This window comes from Cupressus sempervirens, chromosome 4 (genome assembly GCF_028749045.1).
Source record: "Cupressus sempervirens isolate cs-2001-9-10 chromosome 4, ASM2874904v1, whole genome shotgun sequence".
Classification (NCBI taxonomy): domain Eukaryota; kingdom Viridiplantae; phylum Streptophyta; class Pinopsida; order Cupressales; family Cupressaceae; genus Cupressus; species Cupressus sempervirens.
The window spans coordinates 327,701,631-327,713,560 of NC_143121.1; positions in this window are offsets into that span (position 1 = coordinate 327,701,631).

Consider the following 11,930-nt stretch of genomic DNA (forward strand, 5'->3'; position numbering starts at 1 on the left):
GACTTACAAGATTTCATAATTTTGGAGGCTCATAGAGCACCCTATGTAGCACATCCAGGTGTTAAGAAGCTTCATGCAGATTTGAGGCAGTTATATCATTGGCCAGGGATGAGAATGCAGATTGCCAACATCATTGCTAGATGCCTAGAGTGTCAGAGAGCTAAGACAGAACATAGTCATCCTGGAGGACTTTTGTAGCCACATGAGATACCCAAGTGGAAGTGGGACACTATCACCATGTATTTCATTGTGGGTCTTCCAATGTCATCTCGTTGTCATGATGCCATCATGGTGATAGTTGACACTTTGACTAAAGTTTCTCACTTTTCACCCATTCATACCTCTTTCACAACACTCATAGTGGCATAGGTATTCTTGCAAGATATTTTTAGACTCCATGGCATACCTCGTAAGATAATATTTGATAGAGACTCCTTATTTACATCATCCTTTTGGAAGGAGTTGCAAACAACACTTGGTACCAAGCTCAACTTTAGCACTACCTATCACCCTCAAACAGATGGGCAAACAGAGAGGGTTAACCAGATCCTAGAAGATATGTTATGAATGTACGTGATGGACCATCAGTCCAAGTGGGAAGAATACCTCCATCTTGCAAAATTTTCCTACAACAATGGACATCACACTTCTATAGGCATGCCACCCTATCAAGCCTTGTATGGTAGGCCCTACAGGATGCCCCTAAGTTCGGATAGGATAGAAGATAGGTTATCTATAGGGCTATAGTTAGTCAAGGACATGGAGCAGCAGGTAGTTTTGATCAAACAATGCCTCAGAGAAGCCCAAGATAGATAGAAGAAATATGCAAATGCTAAGAGGGTAGATAGAGAGTACTGGGTTTTAGAGTTTCTCTTTGCATTGTATTCAGAGGTTAGGGTTCTCAAAAAAAAAAATGATGGGCAACTTATATAGTAAAGTTGCATTTATCTTTTATGATCAAAAGAAATAATTTGAACCCTAATTTTAGTTAGAAAATACATTGGATGGAAGAGAGAGATTAGTTGGAAATAATGTCAGTAGAGGGTAGTCAGCTACAATATTGAGCACTTGTAAGACTTCTTGGAAAGACAAGAGGAAACAACAAAACTACATTACTTTAAGAAGCTTCTATTATATTTATTAAATATTTTGACCTTATAATTGATTAGGTGATAGGTAGAAACCTAAATCCTTCAATGGCCTATAGTCAAAAGTATAAGGGATCGAGAATTTGGAGGTCTGTTTTGGTGCCAGTCTTGAACACTAATGCTGAGTTGGGAGTTGATTTAGAGCATACTTCCATGTGAAATAGATTGAGCAGCTTGGTTTCTTATATCATAGAGAGATTGAGTGGATTGAATATGTTCTCTGTGTTGAATAGATGATAACGTAAAGGTGGTCTTCAAGATAAACATGAAGAATAAGAACATCTTGCTGCTGGAGTGCACAAATCTATAAACATGTTGTCAAGGTACAAGAGTAAGCCATCAGTAACTAAATACAACTTGTGAAGAATTGAATCAAGACTGGTAAAAAAATGAAGAGGATTGCACCCATGCCATAAATATCTCCATTTTTGTGTCATTCAAAATGATAGAAGGTGGCCCAGTCTATAGAGCTAATATGCATCATCTGTGCATAGTTATGAATCATGTTTTAAATATGCGATGAAGGCAAGCCACCAATTTAAGGAATCAATACTGTAGTCAGAAGATTGTGCCAACAATGGACATTGCTCAAAATTGCCCTAATACTCTGATGGTTGTATTACAATATTAATATGTGCTTTCATCTCCATGAGTGTTTTGAATAGAGCTATTGTGCCTGGTGTTTTAGATTCAGAGATTTATGGACTGCAGATCTTGCAGTATGTGTTGTGAATGATTCACACATGGGATTCAGCAATGTAAATTTTTAAGGGAGGTGAAATAATTTGGGAGAGTTATAATTTGGCACATGAAGAAAAATGTGATATCTTTCAATAGTCCAGTGCAACACACATATGCAAGGAGCATAGCTCAAAAAAATCATTTGCAAAAGAGGAGGGTCCACTATGGTCAGATCGTTTTATTTGGTAAGGAGGCATCAAAATAGTCATCATCACAACTAGCAATTGTTGAGATGTCTATTTCCACACAATATCAAGATTTTTGTCCACAAAAATGTTTTAGTAGCTTTAGCAAGTGTTACAATGGATAAAATTCATAGCCACAAAGTCTCTTGTCCCCTCCACAATCTTCACTCTAGTTGCATAGATAGTACAAGCATATGATATGCAAACATTGAGTCGAGCTTCTACATGAACACGACCTCATGATTATTATTGAAAATTTGTTATGACATTGGTAAAGAATATGTTGAGTCATGAAAGGAGACATCTATCATGGATGATCATTTAAATAGAACCACTTGGGTTCCATTTTCCTTATTGACATAATTGGGGAATATCTTGTTAATAAAGCAGATTAAAAGGCATAACTTGAGTAGGATTGATAATTGATAGAGATTTGCCACCAGCTCACAAATGTCTATGGTTTGCATTCATCCAATATGTGACTTACCTATCACATAGATACTCATTCAGCTACATTATTTTGTGAATTGAATTGCATAGAAGATGTTAGGTTCACAAATATAATGTAGTCTCAACTACCTAGATAAGCATCTCTTATAAATCACTCAACTGAAGGTAAGTGGACTTTGAAATTCTTCCATTAGAAGATCGCAAATGTTGGAGAATTCAAATTAGTTCAACATCTATTGGAAAGATGAAACCAGGGATATTGATAATGATTTTATCAAATATCTATTGAAATGATGAATGTTCACTATGATCAATGACTCTACAATACAATAGACAACACTAGACAGTAGCAGACAGAGATTTTGGAGTTCTCTACATCCCAACACAGAATACAGCCCCTGGAGAGAGCCATTGTTACCTAGTGGAACTCTAAGTATTTTTCTCACTCTCAATTATGTGAGAAATTAATTAATTTATTTTTTAATTAAATTTTAAATTATTTTGCATTCATATAATATTTAATTCTTCAAAGGAATTAAATATTAAAGTGCAAAGTAATTAGGTATTAAATTATTATATAAAATTAATTTCTCACTGAAAAGAAATAATTATTATTTCAACTTATGTGCCCATAAGAAAAATATAAAAGAGGGTGAGCAAGTTGATAAATGTAAAATATATTAATTCTTTAAGAATTAATATTATTATAAAGTGCCAATAGTGGCATGTTGTGATGGTTAAGTTGTTGCATTGTTTTCCTTGCCATCAAGGTTCAGATCTCATGGGGATGAGGTCCCCCATTTGTGGCCTCACTGGTTCATAGCTCTAGGTCAAAGCTTTTACCCCTCTTTAAATATATATATATATTATTATAAAGTGCAAAATAAATATTGCACTTATCATGGGAATAGAAGTGGGGGATAAGGCAAATATTAAAATTAATTTGAAATAATTAATTCTTTTATAAGAATTAATTATTATAATAAAATTTTGGAGAGCACAAAGAGTTCAGTAAGAAGTTAGGGCAGTTGCCAAACTTCTTGGCAAAATTTATTTAATGGGAGAAAACTATTGTAAAGGGGTTCTTCTCGGGTTGGGGAAATGTCTGTGTTGGAATATTCAAATATGGAAAGAGTACTTATGAGGGGGGGGGGGGGGGGGGGGGGGGGGGGGGGGGGGGGGGGGTGGGGGGGGGTGAATCATAAGTATCAAACTTTAGCCAATAAAACTTTTAATTGAAAGTAAGTTGCATGCATGTAAATACATTAAATAAACATGTAACAAAACTCATGCATCAATAACTCATAACACCGGAATTTTGGTAACCCAGAAACCCTCCAGGAATAAGAAGGTAAAACTGGGGTGGGGATGATACCCACAAAAAAATACTATAGCAATATTGTTCAACCACTTTTGATGGTTTGCCCTGTTAAATGCTTTACACTGTGTTAATAGTGACCTGGTTAGAGGATTTACAAACACTTAACATGAGGTGTCACCCGGTTAAAGGATTTTAATCACCTAATCAAAAGGTTCTTACAAAATAGTTGTAAAGCTAACCTATCACCATAAGATTTTCATTCTAATACAATTGCTAGAGAGTATTAGATACAATAAACCTGACAGATTACAATCCTTGATTGCTGAATACAGGCTCCTTTTCGCCTTCTCTTGATCTTGATCCTTTGTGATCTAATAACTCTTGATTTTGAAAATAGATTTTCTTGTTCACCCTTGTATGTCCTTCCATATGTGTATTTAAAATGAAATTTCGTCTTCCTTATAAAGACTTCAAAGACTTAGGGTTTGTTTTGGATCTATGATCCATATTGCTTCTCAATTTCTCGCTCAATACTTATCTTTTTCTAATTGTTTGCATGCCTTTATCATTTTTCTTATTGGTTGCATGCAAATTGCACGAGAAAAATAAAAGATTTGATTTTATCATTAAATCCCTTGAAGTTTACCTTCTATCAACTGCAAAAACTGTTTGCATCATAGTTTGTGCAATTTCAAACTTTTATGCTGATCTACTGAGTTACTCGGCTCCTGAAGTATTTCTGATACTCGGCACATGTTGTTTCCTAGATAGCTCAGCACATGAACAAAACTGTATTACTCGGCACCTATTGCACTCGGAACTTGTTATTACTCAGCACCTTTTGCACTTGACACTTGTTACTACTCGACACCTGTTGCACTCGGCACTTGTTATTACTCTTGATCTTGGTTAAGTGTATTGACACTCAGTTGTCAAATTTATTCTTTAAGCTAACAATCTCCCCCTTTGACATGAGTGGAAAAAACACTTAATTAAGATTCATATGACTTAGTAATTTATCGTTCATTCAAAATTTGCTCCCAAAATTTGCTATCTCAAAATTTTCTATCTTCCCCTTTTATCATACTTATCATTTCATTCCTGTACTTAACTCTTATTGCTTATTCTCTCCCTTTTTGACACTTATGTCAAGGGTCTTTAAAATGAAATGCCATACTTAGCCAAAAATGTGCTATTTACTTCAAGGAGTACCTTCAGAGTTGCATCCCAATTTGCTAATGTGACATCCAATGTCTTATGTTGGATGGCAATCTCTGCTGCTAGGTGTACAAGTCCATCAGATGAAGAAAGATTGGGGTCTTTCCTGAGGACTGTCTCTACATTTATCTGCTCCTTGTGAAGTAATTCCAAATGAGGAGTTATTGACGATTGAATTTGTATCAATTTGGCTTTTATGGTTGCCTCCTCTGCTGCTAAAATAGCTAACTCTCTTTGTGTGTGAAGCAATTGGACAAAATGCTTCTCACTCTGAGCTTGATCTATGGGGAGTTGCATGCTAGAAATTTTTAGATTGTTTTCCAAGCTCAGTATTTTTTGGCTAGTGTCCTATGTGAATGTGGAAAAATCACACAACTTTTTGTACAGGGAAAAGATGTTTCCTAGTACAATTTTAACTGTTATAACTTTCTTTGCCAGTTCTTCTTTAGACAGTGCTATACCACTGGATATTTTACTATTTACTTTACCTTGGAACTTCTTTTTTGACCATTCAAGCAATCTAGCATTTGTTTCCTGGTCTTCATTAGTCACCTGGTCAACTATATCAGATAGTTGTTCCATAATTGGTCTTGAATCATCTGGAGTTTGTAAGCAAAAAGCTTCTGTAAATATATCTTTAATTTCATTCAATGTAAGCTTATGCTTGTATTCCTTTCTTAGTGCTTCTTGTCTCCTTCTTTTGTCCAATGCACTCTAAATTTCATTAATCTTCTATTTAGTAAGAGTGCTAGATTAATAATATGGAATCTTTATTTCTTCATCAAGCTCAGGAACTCCATAGTGAAGTCTCCTGACTGCCTTTGATGAGCTCGAGCCTGGTGTTCTGATTTTCAACTGTAATCCATCTGTGCTCGACTGTTGAAGAGTTTGTGTTGGAGTACCAGATTTTGGTAATGCAACCAATGTTTGTATTGTAGTCTCCTCCTTTTTCTTTGTCTCTTTTTCTTCAGCTTGAATATCCCTTTTATGAATGTTAGGTGGAGTTGAACTTGTTGGCTGTTCAGATGTTTCTTTTATTTCCCCTGCTGCTGTACTCGACACTTGGATTGTATCAGTGACTATACTTGGTGGAGGTGGTGGTGGAAGGAATAGAATACCAATAGTTTGTATGGTCAAAGGTGGCACTTGTGCTTTTACCTTGACTTCTGGATTCTGTAATTCATCAACACTGACCAATACAGGATTTGAACTTAATTTTGCTACTAGTGATGATTGGTCAAGGATTTCCAAATCCTCTGCAATTAATGGATTGATGTTTAGATTTGAAGTATCTGTAACATCCTTTATTTTTATGATATCTGCAGGTGTGATGGTGGCATGAGGAAGACTAGGAGGAGATACCTGTATGTCTTGCATACTTTGATCTTGTGGCTCAGCTGTATCTTTCTCTTCCTCTTTCTCCTCATTATGTGCCTCTTCTTCCTTTTCTTCTTTACTCTTCTTCTCCACTAGTTCCTTCTCTTTGGTTTTTGAAACTTTCCTTTCCTTTGTCTTGGCAATTGCTTTTGCCTTATATTCTTCATTATATACATCTTCAATTTTCTTGTAAACTATTTTCCACAATCTTGTGGATTTAGTAACTAACTCTTCAATTTTATTCTGCAATATGCTGAATGCTCTATACTTGGGAGTGAATTTGTTATTATGCCTTTTTATGGAATTTATTATTTGATCTTTAGTCAAATCAAGCAACAATCTTGCCAATGTTGACTCCCTTATTTCTTTTTCCATTTGTAAACAAAAATGTCATTTATCCTCTATAATTTTATACAATTCTCTTGGCATAGATTCATCTAATTCTAGAGGTGTGTTCTTATACTCAGCCATCATAGCATACACTAATTCCTCTAATTTATTTTTCTCTTCTTTGGTGAGCTTAGAAAAATTCAGGTTCTTTAGACCTTTTAAATCATTATTTCTAATTTTTGAACATAATTTATCAACAACAGTCTGGGGTTTGTGTCTTACCACTTGAAATTGACTATTGTCCTCTGACTCTGTTCTCTCCTCATCTGTTTCAGGCTGGGGAATAAATTTCCTTTTATTTGACTCAATAGCAGTCTTCTTTGAGTCTTTCTTCTTTCCTTTTGCCTCCTCTTGGGCTCTTTGTGCTGTAGCCCTTGTGGTCAGTCTCTTAGGTGCAGGGGCAGCTACTTTCCTCCCCTTGGATTTAGGAGCAGAAGGAGTTGTGGTCTTTTTCTTAACTGGTGCTTCCCTGGCTTCTTCTACCTCAGCACTTTCCTCTTTGTCTTCTCTTGACCCTTGAGTCTAACCTTGAAGTTTATCTCCTTCTTCTTCAATATCTTCTCCTTCTTCTTCTGTTGTTCCTTCTTCTTCTTCCACCCCAAATTTTCTTTTGATTTGTCTCACCATTTTCTCTTTCTTCTTTACTACTGAAGCAGTCTTCAAATCTGTTATTACCTTTGATTTGACATCATAGGTTCCAATTTTTTTTTCATTTTTATCAGCTTCTTGTGCAAGTAGAGTTGTTATTGCTGCAGAGGCTTGATCAACATCAAGTTTATAACCTAGTGGCCTAAGCCATCTTACTCTAGGTATAACTGCTTGTATGTAGGTATAATCTATATCTACAAGAAAACAAATATCTTTTTAATATTTCTCAGTCAATGAGACTGGAATTCTCATTCTTTGTTACATGGACTTTTTGAAGTCCTTGAAATAACCAGTCATTTGGGCATCAAAATTTTCACCCATCTGTTCAATGTATCCATTAATTTGTTCAACAATTGTTTTATCTAGATTCCATCTTACCTTACACTTAGAAGGAAATTCTTTGATCAGATAGAAAAACATACACATTAAAACTGATTCAAATTTGCATTGAGCTCCCTTGCTCTTCCTTATAGCTCCCAAATTTTCATTAATCTGTTGAAACATGAGCTCTACCAAATCATAAGTATGATCCCTTTTGATTATCTTGTATGCAACGTCAACTGCTATACAAGGTACACTATTCAACCTGCTTGATTGATAGAATTTGTGTGAAATGATTCTCATAGCAAAATCTAGTAGGGGATCTGTGACTGTGTCGATAGTCATTCCTCTATTTTTCCATTTGGCACCTGTATTTTTCTCTATTACTTCCCTTTTGTCACTTCGTAAGGTCTTTTTCCAATCTAGGGTTGGAATACCAGTAACCCTATGAACAGTTTTCTTGGTGAATTTTACTAGCCCTAACTCTAACTAAAAAGCTCCATCATGTATTCGGCTCAAAACTATCCGTACCCATTTAGTTTTTAAAACAGTCAGAAATGCTAGGGTTTTGGTTAACCCTTTTCTTTCAATTATTGAAAACTTATTTTTCAGTACTTTGTTTTCACATAGTTTATCATATGCATTATGAATTTCTAAGTGTCCTATGGCACCAATTTTGCAATTATAACATCTGCGAACATCTTGGACCATAACAACTTTATTCGTAATAACGTATAATGCACCTGCAGGATCATTCTTGTATGCTACTTCTGGAATGGGCTTAAATTCAGGTTGTTTAACTTCATTGTTGACCAACTGAACTTTGTGACTCTCTATACCCTTATTGGTTCCTGACCCAGATGCCATTGTTTTCCAAACTAGGGTTTATGATTTAAACAAGTTTATGAGTCCTACATAGCTCGACACTTAAGTAAAATACCTTAGATCGATGAAATTTGTCTTGATTCGCTGTTGAAATCTTCACAAATGGCTTCTGAGCTGATCTTGATCTTCTCCGCTTTTTTTTTGGCTTTGCTTCTTGTTCGAATGGTGGGAAAATGATCAAAAATTGGATTTATGTACCCTTCAAAATAGAGTAATAAATGCTTAGTACGCTGCCAACTGTCTACTCAGCACTTGAAAGGTTTCGTCATGACTCGGCTCCCATTGTGTTTTACTTTACTCGGCTCCTATTGATATTTCATAGCTCGGCATCAACTATCAACTCGGTCGTTGTTAGCAACTCGGCTCCTAAAGGCAACTTTGACAGATTTTCACAAAAGTTCTCAATTTTGACTTAGCATCTCTGTTTTATGCTGATTTCATTTTTGCAGTTCTTATATGTCTTGGGACTGATTTATGATGTGACTAGGTTTATCAATCCCACACACTCATTCTTTGCTTAATTTGATAAAGTGTGATCACTTGACCTATTAGGTGAAGTGATCTCTATATTTGATGTGCTAGACTCATCTTTCTTCCTCCATGTCTTATTCATTTCACTTCTGATATGTCCAACATCTATCTTTGCCTTTCCATTGCTGAACTCAGAACTTGATGCCTTTGACCTTGTTGGGAAATTCCTGCTAACATGACCAATTTTTAAGCAACTAAAACATGTGGTTTGACTCAACCATCTTTTTTAGTTCCCTCTAAAATGTGTTCTTATGCATTTTTGTGAGATATGTCCATATTATTGACAATAGTGATAGCTGTTCCTGGTGTTGTAATCGCAAAATTCATGGTTTGATGTCTTTTCTGGTTGATTTACTGTCCACATAGGTTTTGATCTACATTCAAATGCCCTATGTCCATAATTTTTGCAATTATAAAAATGTCCATCAAATCTTTGAGTCCTTGTGACATTGGATTCACAATTTTGTGTCTTATGTCCTTGCATGTTGCACTTGTGATAGAAACTTTTGGGTATGTTTGATTGATTGAATCTTCTACTCCTGCACACATTAGTTGTATGTCCCTTCTTATTACAAAAATGACAAGTGGGTTTTGAATTCTTACCTTTATCACTTCTTTGTTCAGCACTCTTTGAAGATTCTCCAATTTCAGTGCTATTGTATCCTAGTCTTGATGTATCATGGGCAGATTTTGGTGATTTCAACAACTGTTCAAAATACTTGATTGCTTCACTTGATTTGTTGAGATTCTCTGCTACCTCTTTTTCTTTGTTCAATTCATTCTGCATTTTTTCATTTTGCATCTTCAAGGTAGAGATCTCAATATCCTTTACATTGAGTTCATGATGAAGGTTCATCATTTGGGCAAGTGTATCCATCTGCATGTTTGAGATCCTTGTCAGTTCAGTACATTTTTCTTCAAGTCTTTTTGCAAGATTCCTTTTGTCATTTTCCATCGTGACCTTATCATCAACTGCTCTTTTCTTTTGTTCAGTAATTTCACATATCATTATAGCTTATGATTCATGTTCCATCTTGAGAGATCTTATCTCATCTGCTTGAATTTTATTTTTCTCCATCAGTTCTGCTATTGCTGCATCAAACTCTTTAGTGTCTCCACTGGAAAATATGTTGGTGGTATCAATCTCCTTGTAGTGCATATCATTTTCAGATATGGCTAGATCCTTCCTCTTTTTTAATGAGCTTCTCAATTTGTTTCTGAATTCCTCCAAGCTATGCAGAGCAAGTTGCACATCTATCACCTGATTTTCAATGATCTTTCCAAGTTTGAAAGCTTCCATCTTTAGATATTTTCCTCCAAGCTGTTAGGCTTTTCCTTGTGAGAACCTAACCAGCTCTTATACCAATTGTTAGAATATTCAAATATGGAAAGAGTACTTATGAGAGGGGGGGGTGAATGATAAGTATCAAACTTTAGCCAATAAAACTTTTAACTGAAAGTAAGTTGCATGCATGTAAATACATTAAATAAATATGTAACAAAACTCATGCATCAATAACTCAGTACACCAGAATTTTGGTAACCTAGAAACCCTCTAGGAATAAGAAGGTAAAACTGGGGTGGGGATGATACCCCCAAAAATTTACTACAGCAATATTGTTCAACCACTTCTGATGATTTGCCCTGTTAAAGGCTTTACACTGTGTTAATAGTGACCTAGTTAGAGGATTTACAAACACCTAACATGAAGTGTCACCCAGTTAAAGGATTTCAATCACCTAATCAAAAGGTTCTTACAAAATAGCTGTAAAGCTAACCTATCACCATAGGATTTTCATTCTAATACAATTGCTAGAGAGTATTAGATACAATAAACCTGACAGATTACAATGCTTGATTGTTGAATACAAGCTCCTTTTCGCCTTCTCCTGATCTTGATCCTTTGCGATCTGATAACTCTTGCTTCTAAAAATAGATTTGCTTGTGCACCCTTGTATGTCCTTCCATATGTGTATTTACAATGAAATTTCATCTTCCTTATAAAGACTTCAAAGACTTAGGGTTTGTTTTGGATCTATGATCCATATTGCTTCTCAATTTCCCACTTAATACTTATCTTTTTCTGATTGGTTGCATGCCTTTATCATTTTTCTTATTGGCTGCATGCGAATTGCATGGGAAAAATAAAAGATTTGATTTTATCATTAAATCCCTCAAAGTTTACCTTATGTCGGTTGCAAAAATTGTTTGCATCATAGTTTGTGCAATTTCAAACTTTTATGCTAATCTACTAAGTTACTTGGCTCCTGAAGTATTTTTGATACTCGGCACATGCTATTTCCTAGATAGCTCGACACATGAACAAAATTGTATTACTCGGTACATATTGTGCTTGGCACTTGTTAACACTTGGCACCTATTGCACTCGGCACTTGTTATTACTCGGCACCTGTTACACTCGGCACTTGTTATTACTCTTGATCTTGGTTAAGTGTATTGACACTTAGTTGTCAAATTTATTCTTTAAGCTAACAGTCTACACATTTTTCAAGACAAGGGAGGGCATTTTGAGTTCTAAAAATTTGTAATAGAGAGAGGGGAATTTGTTTATCTTTCTACAATTTGATTGTACTGGCAGGAACAAAATGATTCTATAGTCATTTTGTTATGTTTCTTTGAAATAATGAGAAATATTTCATATCGGATCTTGAGGTCTGAATATTTATTTTTCTTATTGAAATCAATTCTATAGTT